Raw genomic sequence first — 12,285 nt, 5'->3', positions numbered from 1 at the left:
GGGACTCACTCTTGTCGTTACATTTTTATACTCTTTACTTATTTTTTTTTTATTCTCTCGAGCTAACCTATTCCCCATGCCACCCTCTAGGTCCCATGGGGATTGCCCTACCACCTTTGATCAATTACTATCTCTTTCCATCACTAAAGTTTTTTCATTTTTTTCGATATTTGAGTTCTACGAATATCTTGATAACTTCTCAAAATATATGTTTGTTGATTCTTTGGTGGTACTGGATGATAAGTCATGTGTACTGCTTGATCATTTGTATGCTTTTGTTATGAGTTTGATTTGTTTGCGTACGGTGTTTATTGTTATCGAGATGAGGAGGATAATAGAATGAAGTGTTACAATAAAAATACTATTTTTTTTTGTAAGCTCTGAATTTTTTTTACTTGTCACAAAGAATAAAGTATAATAACACTTAATGATAATAATAAAACTAAAAGATATAGTAGTAGAATGAAATGTCCAAAAAAAAATGTATTTTTTTATGAATCTCTTAATTCTTAAAGATGAATCATGGTAACAACATTTGTTTTTTATGATTTCTTTTTCAGAAAAAAAAATTACTTCAGGTGTCCCAACTCTTTTATACATATACTTACAACCAACTTTCTATGATTTTCACCTAATTAAACAAATCTAAACCATATGGCCATGAGCATAGAACAAAATATAAATAATACCAACAACATTCCAACATCAAAAGGCAAAAACCACACATCTACTACATTCTACTACTACAAAAAGAACATGATTCAAAATCCAAAACATAGATAAGACAATCTTTTTATGCTTCTCAACAACCAATGTCCAAACCATGCTGCATAGTTTTGCAAAATAAATACAAAGCATAACATCGAGGGTGACTCTTTCTTGTGCTTCTTAGGGGTGCTTCTTAAACCCTGCATACAAACCAAATACTTCCTCTCTACCCACTAGAAAGCGTTAGCAGCACCAGTCTCAAGCATCAACATCAGATAATAATAAATCAATAAAAGAACACAAAAGTAGTCTAAAAGTCTCCCTACCATTAAAGCAACCCATCTTCATCTTCTCTTTCTGATAGATCAAGCAATCCCTAGGATTCAAACACCACTGGACATATGTAAATTCAGCTAAACTCTCTACTAGTAAGCCGTGACCACGCCTTAAGTTGGTCCAAAGTAAAGATCTCAGAGTTATCTACTCTTCCTTCCTTAAAAAATGATTTGATTACTTTGTTTCTAGATTTCTCCAACCACTGCAATCCACATACACCCCCAAGATCTATTTATGTCCTATGTTGCCCAACCTAACTTAAACTGAATGAAGTGGGATCTGCCATCCCAATGGAACACTATATTTTCCCCTACCCACTCACTACACAGGCACCATACCCTCTAGGCTACTTTACATTCAAAGAAAACATGGCTTCATGTTTCCTCTTCTTCCCCACACATAACACACTTGTTGCTTTCCAAGTCTAACCCTATTTTCACCAAATTAACATGTGTCGGAAGCCTATCTATCAAAACTCTCTAAGCAGTTGTCATTGACGAGGATAGCGCCTTAATGCTCTAAAAGGACTCATACATTGATCTACAAACCCTTTCTCCCTCTGTCCTTAGGCATTTCTAGGCTAAGTTAACCGTGCAAACTAATTTTTCTTCCGCCTTCCATAACCATTGGTCCCCGGGACCTTTTGAGAGGACTTTGTCAATTAATAACGTCATGAGCTAGTTTTCCCCTCCAACTTCCCACTCAAATAGGGCACGTCTCCAAACCACTTTCCAACTCCATATGTCATTGTTCCAGAAGCCTACTTGTGATAGATTAGCAATTTTATCTATGGTAATAGTAGAGCCTCGGGAATTTTACACTTAAAGCCTCACTACCAAGACACTTATCTTCCCAGAACCTTATTCGCGTACCGTCCCCTAACCTTCACGAGAGTTTATCCTCAAAGTAATTCCCCCACTCCTTCGACGACCATACTTTCTTTAAGTCCTTCCACCAGTTAGCCTCCTTAGAATTACTGCATGCTCTTCTCAGCTCTCTCCAACTGCCATACTTTGCCCCCCCTCCCAAGAATAATAGAACTTGTCCCCAGGCCAAGCAAGCCTCATTATCCCTCTATGATTGACACTTTCCTGCATTTGTATATCTTCCCATATAGCTCTTTGTTCCAACTCCATCTCCTGCAACTGTTCCAATAACTTGTCTTCCCTAAATGGTGCGTATGGTTCTGGTTGGTGGACGGTTGACTGATGTATAGAAACCTCACCATTTTGTGGTTCCTATTCTTTTGCAGCAATTCAGTTATTAACAATAAATTTCAACTCAACTGGAGGTCTAATCGTGACATATGGGTTAACCTCCACACCATGTTCTGCATAGAGGGCAATAATAAGAGTAGGGAACCCTAAAGTACCCTTTGCCTTCTGATTGTTTGGGCCAATTTCAAATCTAGCAAATTTATAAATCTCATGACAAATAATTTTGGCCACATCAATAGAATAATTATCTTTTAAAATGCAATAAAGAAGATGACACCTGGGAATATTCAAGTCAGATACATGGCCATTAGGTACCATATTGACCAACATGAAGACCATCCAAGCTTGAGATAGAGTCTTCATATGTTTTCTTAATATCCTCCATGATTTACCAACTGAACTTATTTGATAAGTGTGATTGGCTAAACAGATTTCCCTTGCCACTATGTCATCATTAAACCCACAAATTTGAGCCTTCAACCGATGATATGTGCAATCCTCATCTACTCTTATCTACAAAGGGTCACCCAAAAATGCACTAATGGAGTCCCTTTCAAAAGGCACTCATTGCCCTCCTACTCTTGAGCACAACTCTTGAGTTCCATCTTCTTCTGCCCAAGCATTTGCATAAAATTCATGAACTACATCAGGATTATACATTTGAAAAGGCTTAGCTAGCCTCATCCAATTTCTTCTTTGCAGGCTCCCCAGAAGTGGGTCATATTATTCTGGCAGCAGATGTACTCTTCTCTCAGGAATGAAAGCCCAATTCTTTATTTCTTCATACTTTTTCTGCAATTTTTTACTTCCAAACTTGTTTCTTGTTGGTGGTTCTGGAGACTCCATCCTTACTCTTTTCCCTTTGGTCGTTTGAGCTGCAATACTCTTGGTCTGACCCATAGCTGCAAAATTTAAATGAGGCGCAACCTATTGCTCAAACATTATTATCATTCCAAACCTCAATTCAAAATTTAACCAATCTCATGTAAATCCCACATAAACATTTTTACAAACCCCTTTTCTGCATTGTCAACTAGCCATCCATATGCAAAAATGAAAACTCCATGTAATTTTCACTACGCATTTTGACAAACACCTTCCATTCATGCTTAATTTTGGTGCAAAAGAGTAAGATTTCTAAAACTAACCATTCATAATGCAAGAACCAACAATCAACCATGCCAAACAGGGTTTATAGAACAAAGAAACTAACTTCATTTACCATTATCTTCTCAAAACTCAAAAACCCAAAAAAACCCCAAATCTTAACCCCAAAAAACATAAATCTATGGCTTAGCAAAGAAATTAGGGAAAAATATAGAGGTTAAAAACTTACTTAGCACACAGTGATCAAAGATTTCTAGTTTGAAAGAGGAACAAAAAAATTAGAGAAGAAATAAGCTATCACAAAGCAAAAACAAGAGCTCCTCACCAAGGATTTTGAACAAAATGGTACCGCTGGACCCCATTTCGCGTTTCTAAAAACGCTGTCAGGGTCGTCTCGCTTGAGCGAGTAAAATCTCACTTGAGTGAGAATGCACCCGAGAGCACACAAATTTTCGTGTCCTTCTCGCTGGAGCGAATAAATTGTCGCTTGAGCAAGATGGCTCCAGAGGCACCAACGTTTTTCATACTTTCTCACTTGAGCGAGTTTGCCACAATGAGCTTATTCCAATTCTTATGTTTGTAGGACAAAAATTAATATCAAACACCTAAAATATATTCTAACATAAAATAAAAAAATCAAAATTATTGGATTGCCTCCTAGCAAGCGCTTTATTTAACATCATATAGCTTGATGAAATTTTTTTATCAAGGGGGATAATGATTTTGTACCAGTGCTCTTTTTACCACTTTTGTTTTCCTTGAATATGGATCTTCAACTTTAATTGTTCTATCCATCTTCAACTCCTTGATAACCCATAATTTGTTCGTCTTCTTCATTCCTTTTCCCCTACCCGCTCTGAGCATAATAGGTTGTCCTGGACAATATTCATCTTCTTCCACTGGCTTCCCTTGGTTTTCCCAGTTTTCTTTTCTCTTTAAATTTTTATGAGGTGTAACTTTCTCCTTTAGCTTTGAACCATCCATTAGCTATAGGGATGACATCATCATTTGAAATCTCCTCTTATCTCTCATCCTTATCTGCGATACAATTATTTACATCATCAAAAAGATTAAATATTACCTCATCATCTTGAGTCCTTAATCTATGTTCTCCCTTGTCCACATCCACTATGACTTTAGCAGTCTTCATGAAAGGTCTGTCGAGAATCAAAGGCACCTTCTTATCTTTCTTCATGTCGAAGATAACAAAATCCACAGGAAATATAAACTTATCTACCTTCATAAGAACATCTTCTACCACACCATAAGGATGTTTCACAGTTCTGTCAGCTAGTTGTTTGCATCTTGGTGGGTTTAACCTCCAATTCACCTATTTGTCTTAAAATTGTCAATGGCATCAAATTTATGCTTGACCTTAAATCCAATAAGGCATTACCAATAAATAAATCATCTATTGACACAGAAATATTAAAACTCACTGGATCCTTGAATTTTTTTAGCAAGTCTTTTTGTTTCAAGGTACTGCTTCCCGCTTCCGACTCTATTTCTCTTTCTTCAAAACAACACATCTTCCTTTTAATTCCTTCAAATAACGATTTTTTTCTCCAGCCATCCTGCAAAATAATATTTTGGAAGCAATTTATCATAAAAAAATCTTTTATTCTCTTTTTTTTTTACAGGAATATGAGGATATGATAAATCTTTTATAACACTCATCTCCTCAACTTCATATTTTCCTTCCTTTTTTATTTCTCTCTTCTTTTTTTTCAAATCTCCTTCCCCTTTTATCTCATTTTTTTTCTATCTCAACCTTTACCATCTTACCATCTCCCTCTCCTCTTTTTTCACCATTCTCACACTAGTGCAAAAAGAAGAAAAGGATACGCTTTATTTAGTGCGGCTTTTGCGCTACCCGCTTTCGTAAAAAACGCGGTGGCATTTTTGAAATTATTTTGATTTACGAATGCGGTTATTTGAATAGTCGTATTCGTAAATCAAAGCACTTGATTTACGAATGCGGTTATTTGTATAACCGCACTTGTAAATCAAAGCGCTTGATTTACGAATGCGGTTATTTGAATAACCGCATTCGTAAATCCTTTTTTACCCTAAATTTTGAAGCGCGCCACACATAATTTCAAACTTTATTTCTCGTCTTTGCCTTCGTTTCGCGTTCGCACTCTGAGTTCGTCTCCTTCTGCTGCATCTGCATTCCATTTGTGCAATGTAAGTTTCTTGAACTCTCTTTCTTCCTCTTCATCTTCACAAATATATGCATAAATGTTTTTCGTTTTTCTTATATATGTTTTTTTCCTTGCATTGGTGGTCTCGAAGCACTGTTTCGTTGGCTGACATTCGTTTTTCTTACATTGTTTGGTTTCTCGCATTGCTCAGTACTCTTTCATTGTCTTCGTGGTTTCTTGTGGATTTTTTAGTTTGCTCCGTTGCTGCTTCCTTGTCCGCCATCGCTTCTGTTGTCGCCACCGTTGTTGGCGCTCCCGTGACTCTTAATCAACGTTGGCTTCACACAAGATTGACGATGTTTTAAAATTTTTAATTTTTTTTAATGATTTGGCATATACAAGTGCGGTTAAAGCAAATAACCGCACATGTAAATGGTATTTATAAATGCGGCTAGCCGCATTTATATTTCTTGATTTACAAGTGCGTGTTGATCAAATGCGGCTATAAAGCCGCATTTATAAATTCGAAATAGCCGCATTTGTTTTATGTTTCTGCACTAGTGTCAGTAATGATTTTATTGCAATGCTTCTTAGAGTTGGTCGTTGTGTTGGCTGAAAATTGGCCACTTTGTCCCTCTACTATTTGTTTGGCCATCTATCATATCTGAATCTCTATATTACCGATCGTTGCCATATTGTTCCCTTGGCTGGCCATAGTGGCTTTGACCAGTTTCTCTACAATGTCTTCGAGTTTACTCATCCTTTCAGGCATGGATGGATATTTTGATTATTGCTGCTGTTGGAAAGGCCCTTGCTTAATGGATGAATGATGACATTTTACGGCAAGTGCACCGCGTTTGTCAGAAGTAATAATTGTCCCTAAGGACTGATATCGATCCTAGAAGGAACAGTGAATTATCGAGTACAATATTCGCTAAATATAACAACAGAACAATAAACATAGTTTGAAGTGATTATATTGGCACTGATCAATAAGAAAACAAACAAAGAATTTGTTGCTTCAATTGGAAAAATAAGGATTAGGTTTCATCTCTCTCACTCTCATGTATTTTGATTAGCATGTCAATATTAAGTTTTTTTATTGAAATTGATGTCCGTAGAAAATTCATTTATATCGATCTCTCGCATATAAAATGCTTAAGAATGTTTCCTAAATATCGATCTCTCGCATACTTATAAAAACAACTTAGAAATCACAATCAAATGTTAATGACAATTAACATTTTAAGTCTATCTCTAGCACTCAAATATGTTAAGTAATGATGTTTAGGTCCAAACCCTAAAAATACCTCTCTGTCAGATTTAAGATTCTCAATTTGTCACAGAAAGTTAAAAGTAAAACAACAATACCAATAATCAATCAAGAACTGAATATTAATATATAAGATATCACCTCAATACATAAGAGTTTGAGCATATTACTCTCAATCCCAAAGGGTAGAATTAGCCACACATACTTCTAGCACCTTTCATTCTCTCAATTGGGTTACAATTCACTCTATGATGTTTTCCTCTCAATCTGGCACACTAGAGTTGAGCCTCTAGCCCTCTATTTATCCTAGTTTCCTAGGGTTAGGTTGCTTCCTATGTCGTGCTAATGGGCTAAATGATGAAACATAAAAAAGACTCAATCTTTCTTTGCATCTTTTTCCATTTTGGGACCTTCCAGCTTTCTCTTTTTAGCTCAAATTATTCTCCTTTATTTCAAATCTTCAATCCTCCCTAGAAATTTGCAATTAACACTAAATTTAGGAATAAAATGCTCTTATTCAAATAAAACTCATAAAAATGTAAAAAGGTATAAATTTATAAATTATGGATTATTTTATATGTAAATTAGCAATAAATCCTCATAAGTGTTTATATTTTAATATGAAATATTACTGAAATTAGACACTTATCAATGAACCATAGTCTTGCTTCCACCCAAAATTTTGATTTTGATTGCTTTTCCAACCTTGAGAATAATTGTTGGAAAAGCCACCTTGCCTTCCTTGATTTCCCATATAATTTACCTCATCTTCAGGTGAGTTGGTCTGATAAGAACAATGACCATTAGGATGATCACCTCCATAAAAATCACACCTGATTGGTATATTCTGACTTTGAGATGAGTGAACCACATGTAACTGTTGAGGTAGTTTGGCCATTTGTGTGGTTAGTTGCTCAATTTGCTGTGTCAGAATTTTATTTTTAGTCCGCAGTGCATCTGTAGTGTTCAATTCCAATAACCCTCTCTTTTGATGAGCTTGTTTGTCATGCTGAGCTTGGTAATCAGTTGTATCCAAAGCATCAATAATTCTCATTGCTTGATCTACATCAACAACCATCATTGTGCCACCAACTGCGGCATCAAGGAGCATCTTCGTATCAAATCTGAGACCATTAAGGAATATGCTCAATTGAGAAATTTCTTCAAACCCATGATTTGGGCATTTTCTCAGCATCATTTTGAATCTCTCCCATGTCTCATAGAAAGACTCCTCTGCTCTTTGTCTGAACATAGAGATTTCAGACTTTGCCTTGATGTAGCGAGAAACTAGAAAAATTCTTTGTAAAATTTTTCCCTCTACATCCTTCCAACTAGTAAGACTCTGATTTATATGTGATTTGAGTCACTCTTTAGCTTTACTTGCCAATGAAAATGGAAACAAGCGCATATAAACATTCTCAAGATGATCTGACTGAAAACTCATGGTTCCCACCAATTCATAAAATGTAGCCAAGTGTGTATGGGGATCCTCATGATCCATCGCTGTGAATTGATGGGTACTAATGAGAGTGAGGAAAACGGGTTTCATCTCCAAGGCCCTATTAGTAGCAAGTATTGCAATGCTAGAAAAATGTTTAGGCCCCTAGTGCATGGCATAATCTCCAAGTGTCCTCATAGGATGTGGTGCTTCTCTTCCGCCATGTTGTTATCCTCCTGAAAAATATGAGTGTAAAAAGAAGAAGTTGTTGAAGATTCCTCTCTATTGTATTTTTGCTTCTTTTTTGCCTTTGATTTCCTGTTTCTTCTAGCTGCCCTTTCAATTTTTGCTTCAAATAACAATTGGTCTTTGGGAATTCGACCTCTCAATATCATATAAAAACAACTAATTTAAGGGTTAGCCAAAAATTCACTAGCCATGACAAAATATTTTTTATTTATTTTTAAAATTAAACACAATTAAAAGAGACTAAAAATAAAAGTAAATAAATTCAAGAATCTGAACTAAATAAAAAAATAGAATAAATCCTAAAATAAATATAAACAAATAAAACCAATTAACTTCAAAATAAGAATTAAAACAATAAAACAAATTTGCAGATTAAAAAAAAATCAAAACAATAACAAATCAAAACAATTTAAAATATTCACAATATTTAGGAATTTTTACTCAAAAATCAAGCTTTTCCTCGACAACGGCACCAAAAACTTGATGACTTTTTACGCCAAGTGCACCGCATTGTCAAAAGTAATAATGTGTCCCTAAGGACAAATATCGATCTCGCAAGGAACAGTTGAATAATCAAGTAAAATGTCCGCTAAATATAAAACAAAACAATAAAAAGTGTGTTGAAAGTGGTTGTGTTGGCAATGATTAATCAGAAAACAAAATAAAAAATTGGTTGCTTCAAGTTGGAAAAATAGGGATTAGGTTTCATCTTTCTCACTCTTATGTATTTTGATTAGCATGGTAACATTATGTTCTTTGATTGATATTGATGTCCGTATAAAATTCATTTGTATTGATTCCTTGCATATAAAATTATTAAGATGCTTCCTAAATATCGATTCCTCGGATATTTATAAAAACAACTTAGAGTCAAACTCAGACATTGATAGCAATTAACATTTCAAGTCTATTCCTAGCACTCAAATATGTTAAATGTTATTGTTTAGGTCAGAACGATAAAAATATTTTCCAGTCGGATTTAAGATTATATGATCAAGAATTAGAAACAAAACAACAATATCAATAATCAATCAAGAATAAAATATTATATTATATTTAAATATCACCCAAGAGTTCAAGCAAATTACTACCCAAGAGTTCAAACAAATGGCCCACTCATGATGACTATTGCACGCAAGGATGACATGAAAAGAATATTCAAGATGTTTCTCCTTAACGACTACCTCCTCAAATGTTTCCTGCCACCTCCTATTCTCCTAATTGGATTACAAATCACTCAATGATTTTTTTTCTCAATCTGGCACACCGAGGTTGTATCTCAAGCCCTTATTTAACCTATTTTGCTAAGGATAGGTGACTTCTTGCGTCGCGCTGATGAGCTTGTTGATTAAAACATAAAATGACCCAATGTTTTTGTCGCCTTCTCGCTCAAGCGAGAAAGGCATCAATTTTTCATACTGCCACTGGAGCATTCTCGCTCAAGCGAGAATGGACTCGCTTGAGCGAGATGCTCTATTGCCGAGTTGGACTTTTTGTGCTTTTTTGTGTATTCTTGGGCCTTCGAGCTTTCTCCTTTTAGCTTAAATTATTATTCTTTAACCCAATCATCACCATTCTTTCCTATAAACTTGAAATTAACACCAAATTTGGGAATAAAATGTTTTTATTCAAATAAAGATAATAAAATATATAAAAAGGTATAGATTCATAAATTAAAGATTATTTTATATGTATTTTAGCAAGTAATACTTACAAGTGTTTATATTTTAATATGAAATATTACTGAAATTAATCACTTATGAAATAAAAATAATTGATAGCTAATTAGGTATCAATTTAAAAATTATTTATTAATAATAAAAACTAATTTAGATACTAATAATTTTTTTAATTTATAAAATAGTATATAAATTAATTAATATAATAATTAATTATTTTTTGTTAATAAAATTAATTTTTATTTAATTATTTTCTAATAATAATAATATATATCTTAAAAGTTATTCAACCTAGGAAATAAAGTGGTATCCGTAAGTCAAAGATGATTGTATTTGAGTGATGAGAGCATTTGTTTTCGGATAGAAAAGCATTAATTATATATTAAGAAATTGAGTTGAATGACATAAGCGTACTTTTGAATGAAGGTAAGAGAAGGCTGTGATCTGAACACTGCTCCATGCATGATTCTTAAGTGCAGGATTATTGAAGTGTGAGTGAAGTTGCAGCAGAGAAAGAGAAAGAAAGAGAGAGAGAGAGAGAGAGAGGAAGAAAAAGAGTGTGTAGCAGAGAGAGTGAAAATAGTGCACGCCTGCACCTGATTCCAAGTACGTAGGAGAAATCTAGTAGCATATCTTCTTTCTGATTCACCTAATCCAACAAAGATTTTGCTAAAACATGTCATCTAATCCCAAGGATCACCCCACCCTAATCATCCTCCCATCATCTTCTTTTCATCATCATTCTCCTCGATTCTATCTATCTCGTTTATAACACATCATTACAATATCATTCTATTTTCTAATACTAATTTCTACTAATATTTCCTATCAAATAAAAACAATTTACTATTAAATTAATGGGCTAATGATGAAAATATAATTTATTATTAAATTGTTTAAAACCATACTAAATCCAGTTGAATCCTTCGTATTAAGTAAAAACAATTATTAAGTTAGTTTTATATTTTAAAATGGATTATAACTTTTAGTTTAGAATTATCTTATATTAGAAAAGTGGACTACATTTTACCATAGATGAAATTAAAAAATCATTTGAATAATGTGATGATGAGAGGACATAACAATGAAGATGGAATAACAACAAAGAAAACAAGGTATATACATGATGAAACTTGATGGTCAAATGAGTTGAAGTGTTGATAGAAAATGAATTTTCTTTAAAAAAAGAAGTTTCTTTAAAAGAAATAGAAACCAAGTGCCAAAAGGCATAAATAATATAAGTTTTTATGTTACCTAGTAACTAAGAACTTATACATCTGAACACTTGAAATTGATAGTAGAAGATTCTTATGTGACAAAAAAATCATTAAAAATGAGTAAAAATAATCAAATGTGTACCTTATAAACTATTTTGCCAAAAAAAAATTAAGGTTTGTATTCTTAAAATTCAATACACTATTTGAATGAAACTAGACAAAAAGAAAAAAAATGTGTAATCAAGGTTGTTATAAGAGGGAAAGTATCTTGGAGATCTGAATGAATGTTTTGAATTTTGAACAAGTTGAAAAATTGGTAGAGAATAAAAATAATTGTGTAGTTAAAGAAAAAAAATAGTGAATATATTTTTCTCAAAATACCTAATAAAAAGTTTAAATAATAAGTGCAATGATGGATTATTTGTCATCTAGTTAATGGAGAAAAAAAATATAAAACAGAGGTGTGTGCTCTCTTAAAAGTGAGAAAGATGATAAAAATATCAGGTTTCAGAATTTCTTCTTACTCTCCTATAAACAACACCACATCATAATTCTAAACTCTAAATCTTAATCTCTAGACCCAATAAAAATATAAAAAATTATTTAGTTATAATATGCTAGCTCATAAACTTGCAAGCAAATTGGTTTTCACTCTTGTAAAAAACTAAAAAAAATACTTTATTTCTATTTAAGTCACATTCTTTAAACTCTAATCCAACTTTATTGATAACAAACAATATCTATTGGTAAGATATTTGAGTCTATTTAGAGATAACAAACAATATCTATTGGTAAGATATTTGAGTCTATTTACAAAATCATATATTTTGATAGTTCTAATTATAATCCTATCTAATCTATTAAATTATTATACTATTAATGGTATTATTAATGATCACTAACATTGTTATTTCATT

At 33.3% G+C, this 12,285-nt stretch overlaps 1 pseudogene; it reads left to right on the top strand.

Moving 5' to 3' along the window:
• Positions 1–7,951: 7,951 nt before the first annotated feature.
• Positions 7,952–8,057, top strand: LOC137836268 (small nucleolar RNA R71; annotated as a pseudogene).
• The last annotated feature ends 4,228 nt before the right edge of the window (positions 8,058–12,285 follow it).

The sequence above is a fragment of the Phaseolus vulgaris genome, chromosome 5 (genome assembly GCF_000499845.2).
Source record: "Phaseolus vulgaris cultivar G19833 chromosome 5, P. vulgaris v2.0, whole genome shotgun sequence".
NCBI classification, from domain to species: domain Eukaryota; kingdom Viridiplantae; phylum Streptophyta; class Magnoliopsida; order Fabales; family Fabaceae; genus Phaseolus; species Phaseolus vulgaris.
Note: the sequence above shows the minus strand (reverse complement) of the source record. Positions and strands in the feature narration are given on the sequence as shown.